General features: G+C 49.5%; 1 protein-coding gene across 7 annotated transcripts in view; it reads left to right on the forward strand.

The window, feature by feature from the left end:
* Positions 1–12,863: 12,863 nt before the first annotated feature.
* BRD1 (bromodomain containing 1) overlaps positions 12,864–15,253 on the forward strand; it is a 41,992-nt gene continuing 39,602 nt past the window's right edge. For all 7 annotated transcript variants that reach the window (XR_013813728.1, XM_079775815.1, XM_079775818.1 and 4 more), the window contains exon 1: positions 12,864–13,163. The gene's annotated coding sequence lies outside the window, so the exon portion shown is untranslated. The remainder of the gene's footprint in view (positions 13,164–15,253) is intronic.

The following is a 15,253-nucleotide window of genomic DNA, read 5'->3' on the forward strand; positions in this document are numbered from 1 at the left end:
GCTCTCCATCCATCATAGACGGTTCTCAGAGAAGCGTGACTATTCTTATGCCTTTGCAGATCCTTCTGTTTATTTCCTCAGAAATAATTCCTGCCCTGGCCAGTGCGCTCAGTGATTAGAGCATCTGCCTGCGCACAGGACGGTTGTGGGTTCGATTCCAGTCAAGGGCATGTACCCGGGTTGCAGGTCTGATCCCCATCCTGGTTGGGGAGAGTGTGGGAGGCAACCAATTGAGGTGAGACACATTGATGTTTCTCTCTCCTCTCTCCCTCCCTTCCACTCTCTCTGAAAAGCTATAGAAGAAATACCCTCTGGTGAGGAGTAACAAAAAAAAACTAAAACTAATAATAATAACAAAAAAGAAATAATTCCTAGCAGTAGAATTTTTTTAATTGAAAAAAAATTTTAAAATATATTTTTATTAATTTCAGAGAGGAAGGGGGAGAGAGAGAGAGAGAGAGAGAGAGAGAGAGAGAGAGGCATCAATGATGAGAGAGAATCATTGATTGGCTGCCTTCTGCACGCCCCTCACCAGGGAATTGAGCCCCCAACCCGGGCATGTGCCCCAACCAGAATCGGCCCCAGGACCCTTCAATCCACAGGCCGACGCTCTATCCACTGAGCCAAACCAGCCAGGGCTAATTGGAAATTTTATGGAGAATCACATGCAATTCTAAGATATAACACAGAAAGCGCCCTGTGCGTGTTGGCTACTTCCTCAGAGGTAACCTTTTATAAAACAGTAGAAGATCACGGCCAGGACATTGACACTGATACAAGCCCCCCATCTTGTTCCCACTTCCCAGCTTTACCTGTATTCCTATATGTATTAAATTCTGTACAATTTTGCCCTAACCGGTTAGGCTCAGTGGATAGAGCGTCGACCTGCAGACTAAAGAGTCCCAGGTTCTATTCCAGTCAAGGGCATGTACCTTGGTTGGGGGCACATCCCCAGTAGTGGGTGTGCAGGAGGCAGCTGATTGGTGTTTCTCTCTCATTGATGTTTCTAACTCTCTCTCCCTCTCCCTTCCTCTCTGTAAAAAAATCAATAAAATATATTTTAAAAAATAAATTCTGTACAATTTTATTACTCAAGTTGGTTCCTGCATCCAGAGTCTATAGACACTGAAGAGCCCCAATGATGATGGCTCACCTTGCCCTTCTGTAACCACACCCACCTCCCGGATGTCACTCATCCCTGGCGACCACTAACCTGCCCTCCGTCCCTATAATGCTGTCATTTCCGTGCTCTGGAGGCGGGACCACAAAGGAAGTAGCTGTTTTGCCCAGCGTAGCTCCCTGGCGATGCGCCACGTTGTTGCATGCATCAGCAGTGTGTTCCTTTGTGTTCTGAGTGGTATTCGATGGTGTGGGTGGACCGGTTTGTGTAACCACTCACCGACTGAAGATGGGTTGATTCAGCTTTGGTCTGTTACCATGCACATACTCTGTGTGCAGGCTGTGGTGTGAACAGAAGTCTTCATTCCTCTGGGATAGGTACCCAGAGCGTAATTACTGGGCCATACAGTACTTGAGTGTTTAGTTTTTGAAGAGATGGACAAGTTGGTTTCCAGAGCAGCGGTACCATCTCCCACCTGCACTAGCAATGTGTGAGTGATCAGTTCCCCCACTTGTGGGCACAGCCTTTTATTTCATCACTAGAGGCCCGGTGCACGAAATTTGTGCACGGGGGCGGGGGCGGGGGGAGAGGTGCCCTCAGCCCAGCCTGCACCCTCTCTAATCCGGGATCCCTCTCACAATCCAGGACCACTGGCTCCTAACTGCTCACCTGCCTGCCTGCCTACCTGATCACCCTAACTGCCTGCCCCCATGGCCTGGTCACCCCCAACTGCCCCCCCCCCCCGCCAGCCTGGTCGCCCCTCACTGCCCCCTCCTGCTGGCCTGGTCACCCCTAACTGCCACCCCTGCCGGCCTGGTCACCCCACACAGCTGTTTGGTCACCCCTTACTGCCCCCCCGCCCCCCCCCCCCGCCGGCCTGGTCGCCCCACGCAGCCTGCTGCTCAGTTGTTTGGTCGGCCTTCACTAACCCCCCTGCTGGCCTGGTCGCCCCACGCAGCCTTTCGGTCATCCATTTGGTTGTTTCGGTTGTGACGGTCGCTTAGGCTTTTATATATATAGATTATAGCAGGTGTGATAGCTCATAGTGCTTTAGTTTGCATTTCCCTAGTGGCTAATGATGTCAAAACTCTGCATCCAAATGATTGGCTAGGCCCACCCACATTATGGAGGGCAACCTGCTTTGTAAATCACATCCAAAAAACACCCTCACAGACAAGACACATGCAGAATAATGTTTGATCAAATATCTGGGCACCATGGCCCAACCAAGTTGACATGTAAAATTAACCACCACAACCCTCCCATCACTTTTTTTTTTTATGTCTGTAGGGTCTAGAGTGATACCGCCCATTTCATTCTTTATATTGGTAATTTGTTTACTCTTTTTTTCTTGTCAGTCTCGCCTAAGGTTTGTCAATTTGATTGATATTTTTCAAGAACCAGCTCTTTATTTCATTGATTTTTTTCTCTTGTTTTCCTATTTCCGATTTCATTGATTTCTGCTCTTACATTATTTGTGTCCTTCTGCTTGCTTGGGGTTGTTTTGCTTTCCCCTTCCCCCAGGTTCTTAATGTGGAAGCTCAGATGATTGATTTGAGACGTTTACTCTTCGCAGATGTGTATTTAGTGCTGTAGGTTAAATTTTCCTCTCAGCCCTGCTTTGTTGTGTCCCAGAAATTTTGACATATTGTATTTTTATTTTATTTAGTTCGATATTTTAAAAATCTGCTCGAGCCTTCCTCGTGAGCCATGACTTATTTAGAAGTGTATCCAACTATGTGGAGATTTTCCTGTGGTGTTTCTGCTTTTGATTTCTAGTTTGATTCCATTATGTTCAGAGAACACAGAATGCGGCACCAGTCTGCATTCCCACCAGCAGTGCACAAGGGTTCCTTTTTCTCCGCATCCTCGCCAGCACTTGTCATTTGTTGATTTGTTGATGATAGCCATTCTGACAGGTGTGAGATGGTACCTCATTGTTGTTTTGGTTTGCATCTCTCGGATGATTAGTGACTTTGAGCATGTTTTCATATGTCTCTTGGCCTTCTTTATGTCCTCTTTTGAAAAGTGTCTATTTAGGTCCTTTGCCCATTTTTTGATTGGATTGTTTATCTTCCTTTTGTTAAGTTGTGTGAGTTCCTATTATTTTATTTTAACCTACCTATGTCATTATGTATGAAGTGAGTTTCCTGTAGACAGCATGAGTTGGGTTGTGTGTTTTTTTGTAATCTACTATGGCAATCTGTGTGTGTGTGTGTTTTTTTTAATATATATATATATATATTTGTATTGATTTCAGAGAGGAAGGGAGAGGGAGAGAGAGACAGATACAATGATGAGAGAGAATCATTGATTGGCTGCCTTCTGCACGCCCCCCACTGGGGATCGAGCCCACAACCCAGGCATGTGCCCTTGACTGGAATCGAACCTGGGACCCTTCAGTCCACAGGCCAACGCTCAATCCACTGAGCCAAACCAGCTAGGGCTGGAAATCTATGTTTTAATCAGTGTATTTACATTAAATTTTTTTGATACATTAGGGCTTTAGTCTGCCATTTTATTGTTTTCTGTTTATTCCCTCTCTCCTTCTCCTTCTTCTTCTTCTTCTTCTTCTTCTTCTTCTTCTTCTTCTTCTTCTTCTTCTTCTTGCCTTTCTGTGGGATTCTTGAACATTATTTAAAATTCTATTTTGATTTTTTCATACTGCTTTTGGGCGTAACATTTTGAATAGTTTTCTCAATGGTTCTCTGGGTATTGCAGTATACATACACAAGTTATCAAAGTCTACGGATTTCAGTTTAGCACTTCGAGCAAAGTGTAGAAACCTTACTTCCACTTAGTTCCCTTTCCCACCCCCATTTAAAAAATATGGATATCTAAAATATTTTCTATTTATACATTGAGTTTTATATCAAGTAGTTACAAGTTTTGCTTCAATAATCCAATATGATTTAAGAAAGTTGTAATAAAAAGGATAATCTATTATATTTACCCCTATTTTACCCATTCCAGCATTTTTCTTTACTCTCTGAAGCTCTAAGCTTTCGTTATATTTTCTTTTCTGTTTGAGAACTTCTTTTAGCTATTTAAAAAATATATTTTTTATTGATTTCAGAGAGGAAGGGAGAGAGAAGTAAAAACATCAATGATGAGGATCATTCATCAGCTGCCTCCTGCATACCCCACACTGGGGATCGAGCCTGCAACCCGGGCAAGTGCTCAGACCGGGAATTGAACCGTGCATGATCTCCTGGTTCACAGGTTGACACTCAACCACTGAGCCACACCGTCTGGGTTTTCTTCAGCTATTCTTTATAGGTAGTTCAGCTAGTGACAAATTATTTTAGTTTTCTTTGTCTGTGAGTGTTTTTATTCCCACCCCCCTGATTCCTGAAGCATATTTTCACTAGATATAGAATTCATGGTCAACAGTTCTTTCCTTTCAGCACTTCAAAAATGTGTCACTTCCTTCTGGCCTCGTGGTTTCTGATGAAAAATCCACTGTTATTCCAATTGTTTTTCCCTTATAGTCAATGTGTTGCTTCTCTATGTTCGTTTTCAAGATTTTTTCCTTTTCATTAGTTTTCAGAAGTTTAGTTATATGCATGCCATAGATTTGAGTTTATCTTGTTTGGGATTTGCTCAGTTTCTTCAATGTGTAGGTTTATGTATTTTGCCAAATTTGAAAGTTTCTGGCATTAATTCTTCAAATATCTTTTTCAGTTTTATAGCTTTCTTCTCTCTTTCTAGGATCCACCCAATGATACAAATGTTAATTTTCTTTTTTATAGTCCCACAGTTTCCTGAAGCTTTGTTATTTTATTTTTTCAGTTTATTTTATCTCTGTTTTTCTGATTGGGGAAATACTATTGTTCTATTTCTAGTTCATGGAATCTTTATGCTGTCATATCAAGTGTTCTATGGAGGCCATTGAGTTTTTTTACTTTTTATTTTGGTGTATTGTATTTTTCAGTTCTATAATTTCCATTTGCTTTTTTAATAACTTGTTTCTTTGCTAAAATTTTCAATTTTAAAATTTGTTTCCAGATAATTTGTAATTGCTTGTTGAAGCATTTTTTTTGATGGCTGCTTTACAATCCCTGTCAGATAGTTTTAACATCTGATTCATCTCAGTGTTGATATCTGTTTTTTTTCTTATTCAAGTTATGAATTTCCTGGTTCTTGTTATGACAGTAATTTTATTTTAAAATAAGTTTTTGTTGATTTTTAGGGAGAGAGGAAGGGAGAAGAACAGAGAGACAGAAACACTGATGAAAGAGAAACATCGATTGGCTGCCTCCTGCATGTCCCCCACTGAGGATGGAGCCTGCAACCCAGACATGTGCCCTGATCGGAAATAGAACTGGCGACCTCTATGTGCATGGGACAATGCTCAACCAACTGAGCCACACCGGCTGGGCATTATTGGCCATTTTATTTCTTTGGAGAAGTGTCTACTCAAGTCCTTTTCCCATTTTTTTAAAGCTGGTTGTTCATTTTGGTTGCTGAGTTGAGGGAGCTTCTAAACACAGGAGTGGCAGTATCCCTTGGGCTGTTGTGACTAGAGAAAATATAGAAGTGCCTGGTGAAGCACAGAGACTAGTCAGAATACTGAGATAACCAGGTGAGAGAGGTAGTGACTGACCCTGAGGTAGTAACAGAGGAGGTGGTGACATGGGGCTGGTTTGGACACATTTTCAAGGGGGAGCCCACAGGATTTGCTGTTGCATCAGATGTGATCAATAAGCATTCCCTTTCGTTCAGGAAGCATGAAGTCACCACCTACTGAGAAGGCATAACTGCCATAACCAAGAACCACAAACTGGGTGGTTAAAAAACAAAACAGAATTTTTTTTGGTCTCATGGTCCTGGCGGGTGGAAGTCTGAGACTCAGGCGTCCGCAGGGCTGCATCCCCTCTGAAACCTGAATGGGAGGGTCTTCCTGCCTCTCCCAGCTCCTGGTGGCTGGTGGTCCTTGGCTTGCAGCTGCATCCTGCCAGTCTCTGCCTCTGTTGTCACGTGTCCTCCTCCTTGTGTGTCTGTGTCCAAATTCCCCTTTTCTTATCAGGACAACCGTCACGAATGACTTCATTTTATTTAATAGGAACAGACCCTATTTCCAAATGGGGTCACATTCACAGGTTCTGGGGGTTAGAATGTCCACATATCTTTTGGGGGACACAATTCAACCCATAACGCATGGGGAAGACAGGCGAGGAGAAGTTTGGAGATGAAGTTTGGAGATGCTCGGTATCTGGCATGTCAAGTGTGAGATGCCTCCTAGACGTCCCAGAGGAGATGCCGAGGAGGCAGCTAGATAGGGGAGCTGTCAAAGCATAATTTTCAAGAAGTTAAAAATATGACTCTCCGGCTCTAAAGTAAGGATGTGTCAAAGATTTATTTAAATCATTCATGAGGAAACCAGCATGACGGCGAGGCTGCTTCAAATGATTGGAGAGAGAGAGAGGGAAGTGTGTGTAGCAGATGAAAAAGCTTGCTTGAGTAAACTTGCTAATTTAGTTTAAGAACAAGCCACTGTTCTACAGGGCCATAAAACGGCAACCTCTCCTACCTGCAATCTTTTCTGCAGACAGAAGTCATTTGTACCATTTACTGCTGGGCATTGCTTTCAGACAAGAATCACTTTACCAAGCCATCGTTTTCTACAAGTCTGCCCTCCCTGAGTTGCAAAAGAAATCACCATCGATAGGAAGTAACAAGTTAAATGGCGCCTCAGAGAATCAGAAAATTTCCCTGGCAGGTCTGCTGCGCAGCTCTCAGCCTCCTACCCCAAGGACCCATTGCCATCCTTCTGTCTTTTCATGTTTTGGAACATTTTTATCAGGTCCTCTCCCCGCCCCGCACCACCCCCACCCCCCTTCATGATGATCTCCAAAGGTTCTTCTTGAGCACAGAAAGCTAGGCTTATTGTGTTTGGACCTGATTCATCCACACAGGTGCTTCAAGGAGTGGCAATTAACAAGCAGGAGCCTCTGGTTGGGCCAGCACATCTAAGCCACATGGTGTTACCCAACACAGAGGCTGGAAATTCAACTTCTGTCTGGAGATGTCATCATAAGGAATGTAGGACTGGGCCTCTGTGCTGCCTGAGATTTTAACGTCTCTTGTTTGCTCTTCTCTTCCTAGGTTACAAAACCGAACCAAACCAACCTTCTTCAGGTTCTCCTGCGGTGCTTGTGAACACAGGTGTGTTTCTATCTTCTCAAGGACCGTGGTGTCTGCCACAGACCCTGTCTTCCTTACTAGTAAGACCAATGTGGGTCTAAGGACGTTGGTTCAACACAGATGCCACAACCCTTGTTCTGAAGCTGAGATGGCCATATGAAATCACATGCGATATATTCTCAAATATTACAGCAATGTAAGGCCTTGGTTGCGCAATCGATTTGTCTAATTATATGCTGGTAAAAAGGACTGATTTTTATTGAAACTATGCCAGTAACTAGATTTACACTGAGTGGCCAGATTATTATGATCTCTGAACGCATAATAATCTGGCCACTTAGTGTATATCCTATATAATAAAAGGCTAATATGCAAATTGTCCCCTCGACCAGGAGTTCGACCAGCAGGCAGGCCGGCCAACCGCCCATGTCCTCTCCCCCTGGCCAGGCTGGTCGGACCCCACCTATGCACGAATTCATGCACCGGGCCTCTAATACACACACACACACACACACACACACACACACACACACACACACTCTGAGTGGCCAGATTATTATGCGTTCAGAGATCATAATGATCTGGCCACTCAGTGTATATTAAAAGTGAAGAGTCAGGAAATAGGACATTAAAAAATAACACAGTGCCCTTCTCCAGGCCTTCGTTGGGCCCAAGCTTTCAGCAGAAGATTTAATGGTGTGGGGCTGAGATGGGGTGGGGGTGTGATGTCCCCAGAACTGAACTTTTGGCTGGTGCATCTGGTGGGGGGGGGAGGTTTGATGTGTCTGGGGACAAGTTTCTGGCTGTTATGGCCCCAACACACAGTCAACTGAGCCCCTCGGTGAACTCATAGAGGTTTCTCACTGCTGAGAGTTATACAGGAAGGGGGAAGGAGAGAATGAACTCTGCTGGGCTGGAATTGGAACTATCAGTATGAACTCAAGGTTTGTTAATAGATATTGAAGAAGGTGTGTGTGTGTGTGTGTGTGTGTGTGTGTGCGCGCGCGCGCGCATATTTACACATCTCTTTTTCTAGCTCTCTCTGCTGAGTGTAAATGGACTCACACTTTACATTACAGTCTTCTGTGAGCTGTCTCTCCCATTCAGTATTACTGTTTGAGATTCAGCACCTGGCTCAAAGTGTTGCAATTCATTCATTGTATGGACACACCTCATTTGATTATCCAAAATTTTTGGTAATAAGGACAGCGCTGCTTTGATGAATGTGTCCCCTGATGAACAAGTGCAGGTTTCTCTAGCCTACATCTAGGCATGAAATTTTTACCTAGGAATCAATTTAACCCCACAGCTGGGAATGGGTGTGCACATTGTGGCAGCTTGCATTTTCCCAAAGTGGCCACAACAACTTCTCCCATACCTCATGCTCCTCTTAAAATGTGATCGACACCTCTCCACAGGAAGTAGGGGTTGGTGTCCTCTCCATATCTTGAATCTGGACAGGCTTGTGCAGAAGTGATGCTATGTGACTTCTGGAGTAACAATATGAAAAGTGATACAGATCTGGAAGCCCAGCGTGCCACCTTGCGAAATAAATAAATAAGTACAAATAAAAAGTGATACAGGTCCCACCTGGTTCTCTTGGGATTCTTACTCTTGGAACCTGACCATCATCCCACAAGGAAATCTCCAAGGCCCAGAGCCCATAGCCTGAACCAGCTTACCAGCCGCCTGAGTGCACCATCTTGGACATTAGTGAAGATGCTCTAGCTGGCACTGCATGGAGCAGACCAGCTGAGACTGCTGAATCCTGCTGACATAGCAGATCCATGAGCAAAGGGAATGATTGTTGTTTTGAGCTGATTGAAGTTTTGGGGCGGTTTGTTATGAAGTGATAAGTGATACACATGTCGAACTTCATTCAGTAATTTCATATTTACCAAGATAATTGCACCACCTGACATTCTGGCCAGTAGGGTTCAGTTGACCCACCTTCTTGCCATCTCTGGATATTGCCAGACTTTAACATTTGTGCTAATTTGGTGTGGTTTCAGTTTGTCTTTATAAAATTACTAGTGAAGTTATTGGCCCTTTCCATATTCTTCTCTGTAAGGAGTCTGATTATGCGTTGTGTTTATCATTCTATTGACTTGTCTTTTTCTAGTGGATTTGAAATGATTCTTTTTATATTCTGGATAATAATCGTTTTCAAAGTACATTTGTTGCAAATATCTTTTAACTTTTAGTCTTTTGTTTTTCATTCTCTTTATGGTCTTTTGAGGAGCAGAAATTGTATGATATATGCTTTCCATTCTTTTGTTTTCAATCTCTGTGACATTTTTAGGGGTATTTCTTGTAAACAGTATTTAACAGTATTTATATTTCAATTTGAGAGTCTCAGACTTTTAATAGACGGCTTTAATTCAGTCATGTCTCCCATTACTCAAACATTTGAATTTATTCCTGTTACCTCATATTATGTTCCTAATTTACTACTAGAGGCCTGGTGCACGACATTCATGCACTGGGGGGGGGGGGGGAGTCCCTCAGCCCGGCCTGTGCCCTCACAGTCCAGGACCCCTTGGGGGATGTCTGACTGCTGGCTTAGGCCTGCCGCAGTAGGACATCCTCTGAGGGGTCCTTAGCGCTGCCTCGGAGGTGGGAGAGGCTTCTGCCACCGCTGCTGCGCTCGCCAGCTGAGCCCAGCTTCTGGCTGAGCAGAGCTCCCCTGTGGGAGCACACTGACCACCAGGGGGCAGTTTCTGTGTTGAGCGTTTGCCCCCTGGTGTTCAGTGCGTGTCATAGCGACCAGTTGTTCCGCCGTTCGATTTGCATTATTAGCCTTTTATTTTATAGGATGCACGTATCTTTTCTTCTTTTTGTTGGCACTATCCATTTTTCATTTCAGTTTCCCCTCCAGCTGTCTTGAAGTCTATAAATCCTGTTTCCATTTTTTTAGTGGAAACTTGGATATCTTAATATTTTAAACCTTTTTCTGTATATTCTAATATCCTTTGACAATGCAAGAACTTTAGTACACTTTTACTTCCTGCTCCCTTCTCCTTTTGTCATAGCCATGTTCAGCTCATCTGGGATTTTCTCTCAAGTTGTTATTTGATTTTCTTTTAACAGTCTGAACTGGTTTCTTTGCTGGCATACATATCTTACTCTGAGATTCACCTTTCATTTTGCTAGGGTATATCTTTCATTAATTTTTTAGAAACTTTGTGTGAGGTAAACTTGGATGTTTACAGGCTATGAAATACCCTGATTTTGCTGTTTTACTTGAAGGCTAGTTTCACTGGGTATGGAATTTAAGGCTCAATTCCCTTAGAATTTAGTCAATTGCTTCTTTGCCAAAGAACCATCCAGGCTTCTCCCTCCTCTCAAAAGAACTGACAATCAGGTTCAGTCTGATTAAAGATCTTTCCTCTCTGAAGGTGTCTGGGCTCAGCTCTTTATCCTTGGAATTCCAGAATGTCATTGTGACAGGCCTATGGTTGTGTGTTTTTTTTTTAACTCCTTGGACAAACTTCCGTCCTGTGAGAAGCCATTCTTCCATTTTTTCTCCTGCTCTATGATGAAGGGCTATGTTGTCTTCCATCTTCTCTTTATGAGACTCTCTCTTACTCGTGCTCTGTATGGTGAGACTCTCCAGCTTGTTGGTGTGCATCAGGCTTGCAAAAGGTGGACAGAAGGATGCAGGCCCTGCTCGCTTGCTCTCCATTGCTGGCTGTCCCACGCCCATCTGGATGCAGAGAAGCAGGCATATTTAGAGCAGAGGCGGCACTTGCAGCTCCTGTGTCTGGTGCAAATGTGCTGGGCCTGCCCCATGTTGGCCCGAGGATGTGTTTGGAGGGACACCAGCTTTGAGGTTGGGCCTAGCTCAGGACTGACCACTGGGTGGTGTTATCTGCAGTCCTAGGCCTCCCTCCATGCCTCACTTCTCAATTCATACACTGGGTACAGTGGGGCACAAGTGCTGGTCAGCAAAAGGCCTGTGGGGCCCCATCCCCCACTTAGGACACTTGGTGGGCAGGGGCAACCCTCTCCCAATCTGGCATTTGGTGGAGGATCCTAAGCAGATGACCCTGCCTTGCCTGTTGTGGGGCAAGATCTGACCAGCTCAGAAGGACCCTTGGGTGTATGTGGGGATGTCCATTCTCTTCCTGAGCAGCCTCCTTGATGTCACAGGCTGGGGGTCCACCTGTTGGCACCTTTCCCCTGGCTGGGTCTGGGCTGCCCACACAGCCAGTTCTGCACTAACAAATCCTCCAAGAAAACCAAGGAGCCCGGCCAGTGTGGCTCAGTAGTTGAGCGTCGACCCACGAACCAGGAGGTCACAGTTTGATTTCTGGTCAGGGCACCTGCTGGGGTTGTGGGCTCGATCCCCAGTAAGGGGCGTGCAGGAGGCAGCCAATCAATGATTCTCATCATTGACGTTTCTATCCCTCTCTCCTTTTCCCTTCCTCTCTGAAATCAATAAAAATAAATATATCTAAAAGCCTAAGGAACCATCCAACCGGTAGCTATGACACGCACTGATCACCAGGGGGCAGACAACGCAGGAGCTGCAGAGCTGCAATGACTTGGCCGCTGCAGTTCTCGGGTGATGCACCCAGAACCAAAGCGGAGGGAGCCCCATTCCAGGGTGTGTCACGGGAGAACTACCCTCTCACAATCTAGGACCCCTCTGGGGATGTCAGAGAGCTGGTTTCGGTCTGATCCCTGCAGGCCAGGCGGAGGGACCCCACCATGCACGGCCTCTAGTATTTACATAAATATAAAGAAAACCAAGGAATCATCTAGGTTTTTCCCGCCTCTCAGAACATTTTGGGACTTAATGTGAGGATGAAAACTGTCACAAAACCACTGAATTTTAGAGTTTAAACAAGGCTCAGGAACTTAATTTCCAACATGCTCAGCTTTGAGGCCAGAGCAGGGCAGAACCCTCCCAGCCCCACCCCACCCCACCCCACCCCACCAGGAGCCTCCTGACCCTGCGATCAGGGGGATGAGCGCTCCCAGCTGCTTCTCCCCCTCTCCGGGCATCCCCCCCCCCCCTAGTGTCCACTGCCTTTCTCCTCCGTCCACCCTTGGGGGGTCCCTTCCTCTTCAGCCCGGCCCCAGGTGCTCCTGTCCAGAGTCCCCTTGCTTCTGGTCCAGCCCCCACACCCACTTCTTGGGTCTCCTCCCCGCTGGGGTCCCCCCAGGCACCCCCTCAACCAGCACCCCTCAGGTCTGTCCCCTCTGCTCCTCTCCCCTGCCGGATGCCCTAGAGGCCCCCAGCCTTGGAGCCTACCACTCCCTCAGGCCCCAGCCCCTCAGCCCCTCATCGCGGTGTCCAGCAGCCTCCTCAGGCCCCTCAGCCCCCATTCCCTCAGCCCCGCGCCGGCCGCCCCTCAGCCCCTCGTCCGTCCCCCCAGCCCTTCATTCCCGCGTCAGGCCGACCCCTGAGCCCCTCGTCTGGCGGCCCCTCACTCCCCATCCCCGCGTCCGGCCGCCCTTATCGCCCATCCCCTCAGCCCCGTGGCCCGCCGCCCCCTCACGCTCCCTTCCCCCTCAGGCCCCGCCCCCGCGTCGCCCCCGACGTCACGTCACGGCGGCGGGCGGGGCACGTCCCCACGCAGCGCGCCGGGCGGAGCGCTCGCCGCATTGTTTCCTCCGCTGGGGAGCGAGCGAGCCGGCCCGGGCGTCCGAGCACCCGAGCCCGCGCCCGCGCCCCGCTCCCCCTTCCCGCCGCCGGCCGGGCCCCCGGCTCCCCGGCTTCCCCGCCGCCGCCGCCGCCGCCGCCGCCAGGAGCCCCGCCGGAAGCCCGCGCCCAGAGCGGCGGCGCCGGGCCTGCGCGGCCGTTGGCGGAGGAGCCGCGGGCGCCATTAGCGCCGCCTCGGCCGCGCCGGCCCCCGCGCCCGCCCGCCGGGCTCCCGCGGCCCCGAAGGTGAGTGGGGGGGCCAGGCGGGGTCGCCGCCGCCGCCTCGCGGGCCCCGGCCGCCGGTGGAGGCCGCCGCCATGTTTGAGGCCGCGGCGGCGGCGCATTGTCCGCGGGCGGCGGCCGTGGGGCGCGAGGCCGGGGCGGCGGCGAGGCCCGGCCGCTGGGAGTCGGAGTCGGGGTCGTGGGGCCGAGGCCGGGCCGGGGCGGCGGAGCGCTGGGAGGCCGGGCTGTGGGGCGGGGGCCGGAGGGTCCGGGGCGGCGGGGGCCGGGGCCTCGGAGAGGCCGGGGCGGGGGCCGGGGCGGCGGGGGCCGGGCTCGCTCCGGGCTCGTTCCGGGCCCGCCCGCCCTGCAGGCCTCCTCCGGCCGGGGCGGCGCAGGGGCGGCCTCCGCGGGGCGGGACCGGCCGGGAGCCCCGGGCGCCCGCGGGTCGCATTATGTAACACACACTCCGTCCGTCCTGCCGGGGCAGCAGCCTGCCCGTGGGGCCGACGTTCCGGGTTTCCTCCGGGGCCGGGGAGACGGCCCGGGGAGTCGGGGGACGCAAGGTCAGGCCGCCGGCCGCGCAGGGAGGCGTCCCTCCCGCTTCCGGGCGGCGCTGGCAGCAAACACGGCGAAGTGGACTTGTGCCCCGGCTCTCGGGGCCCTTCTTTGAAGAAGGAACTTTATTGAGGCCCCGGTTTGCAGAACGTGCAGCTGCTGTGAGCTCACAGTGCGTTCCGACCAACGTCTAACGCCCCGTCAGTCCTCAGACTTCACCCCTGCCTGGTCGCCGCCTAACACAGGGATGTAGACTCGGGGTGCTGTCTGCTCCCCGGGCCTGGCAGCCGCTCTGCCGGGCACGGACCCGAGCTCTGGGTGGTCACTCTCTGTGCGCACTGCCCCGAGGTCTGTGCTGCTCCTGCTCACACTTGCAGCCCGGGGAGCAGTGGCTGGGAGCCTCTAAGTGACTTGTCGGAAGCCAGGCAGGGACCCCGCTGACGTGACCCGCTGAGCTGATCATTAGTGTGGAGTCTCCCCCTCTTGGGGCCCCCATGGCTTCCCTGGATGTGTTTCACAGAATTATTTCTGGAGAGGCTTTTGCTTCTTGTCCTTGCTGGTCCCTTCCCCCTGGAAATGCTTGTCCCTGTGCAAAAGTGCCACGGGGCGGATGGAGCCAGAGGGCCGAATACAGAGAGCCTTCTGGTGTGGGAATGATGGGCAGGCAAGGTGGTGGGTGACTGTGCTGGGCGGTGCTGCTAAATGCCCCCCTTCCCATCAGTTACGTGTTCAACTTAGAGAGCGGCTGAGCAGCAGGTGTTGGGTGAAGTTCTTGTAGAAAGGGGTCCGAGAGCTTCAGCACCCACTGGCACTGTGAGTCTGAGGGTTGGTTGTAGTTAGAGCTGCTTGGTACTTGACTGTAGAGGAGAAAATTACATGTTTGCTTTCAGTCTGGTGAGTAAGCAAGTGTTGCTTCTGCCCCACCTCAGTAATGACACCTCTGTGAACCTGCCCCTGGGTGCACGAGGGTCCCCTCCGGGCAGGCTGGGGCACCTACTCCTGGGGACACGCCCAGCTCTCCTCTAAAGGGAGTACAGGTCTGGCCAGCTGGGCGGTGCCTTTGTTGACCACTCCCCAGGAATGAGGGCTGGGTTCCTGGGCTCATGTGGAGGCCCTGAGTGCAGGTGAGTTGGGGTTTGGCTGACCATGGGGTTTGCCATGCTTCACTTTACAAGGAATTTCTGTCACAGCGTGGATTTACATTGGGTAAAAGAAAAAACACACCACACTCTGAAGGGCCTGGCTTACAAAGTGCATTGAGGGGCCCTGGGCTTTCCTTTCAGGACTTAGAAGCCTGTTGAGGGCTTTTCCCAAAGACAGCTAGACGCCCTGGTGGCCACATGCAGCTGTGGGCCTTGGGCTCCAACTTGGAATGTTGGTTTGTAAGTCAGTCTCTTACGGATCCTTTTGCTTTCTGCCAGTAATCGTCGTTTGGAGGGCGGAGTGTCAGGTCCGAGAGCGGTCCATGTTGTCAGTTCCTAAGGTGACGGAACTCTGGGGGGCAGTGGTCAGTGATGGACAGTGCAGGCTAAAAAGAGCAAATTATAAACCTCTGGCCA

This window comes from Cnephaeus nilssonii, assembly GCF_951640355.1.
Source record: "Cnephaeus nilssonii genome assembly, chromosome: 6".
Lineage (NCBI taxonomy): Eukaryota > Metazoa > Chordata > Mammalia > Chiroptera > Vespertilionidae > Cnephaeus > Cnephaeus nilssonii.